Below are 708 nucleotides of genomic sequence, written 5' to 3'. Positions count from 1 at the left end.
ATATTATATATTATATTATTTTCTTATATCGTATAATCTTGTACGCTCATATTTTAGATACAAAGTATATTATATTTTATTACAAAAATAACTTTACTGAAATAACTTTTAAAACAATATAAAAATATATTTTTTCAAATCCTTTGATTGAAATCTCGTTTTATCGACGAGAGAAATCAGTAAATTAAAAGAAATACTAAATTGAATCATGATGCATAAAAATTATCGTAAGAAAATGAAAAAAAAAGTTCAATATAACAAAAAACAAAAAAAAAAATGAAATAATTTTTAATCTCTCGTGCATTCAAATCGCTCGTCCTTCCTATGGAAATCCTATGGACAAACATTTACGAGATTCCTGAAGCGAGGTAGCAATCTCGTTGAAATGGATTGAAATGTCAAAGACGTTATTTCGATCGGTTGATCTTCATCGAATTTCAATTCTTTCTCTCTTTTCTCACTCTTCCTTTAAAGATCCGTGCGAGAAGTTTATCGTCTCAACGGGCCAGCAATAAACGCGATCGTAAAATGTAACAGACAGTAAAGCGTATCGGAAGTCGTTGATCGATCACGGCTACATCGAATCGGTGGGTTTCGGTATCGAAAGCCAGAATACGCGTGGATACGCAGTGGAAACTCGGGTATGCATGTAGCCTCTGTTTGCACGTTCCACGATAATCAGTGGCGATATATCGCGCCACTTCCACA

The 708-nt window shown here is 33.3% G+C and overlaps 1 protein-coding gene across 1 annotated transcript in view; it reads left to right on the top strand.

Moving 5' to 3' along the window:
• LOC102671227 (zinc finger protein 234-like) overlaps positions 1 to 192 on the top strand; it is a 28397-nt gene extending 28205 nt beyond the window's left edge. Inside the window, exon 3 of the transcript XR_004151239.1 lies at positions 181 to 192. The gene's annotated coding sequence lies outside the window, so the exon portion shown is untranslated. The remainder of the gene's footprint in view (positions 1 to 180) is intronic.
• Positions 193 to 708: the final 516 nt, after the last annotated feature.

This window comes from Apis dorsata, unplaced genomic scaffold (genome assembly GCF_000469605.1).
Source record: "Apis dorsata unplaced genomic scaffold, Apis dorsata 1.3 scaffold_552, whole genome shotgun sequence".
In the NCBI taxonomy this organism is placed as follows: domain Eukaryota; kingdom Metazoa; phylum Arthropoda; class Insecta; order Hymenoptera; family Apidae; genus Apis; species Apis dorsata.
The sequence above is the reverse complement of the archived record's forward strand: the minus strand, read 5'-3'. Positions and strand labels throughout refer to the sequence as shown.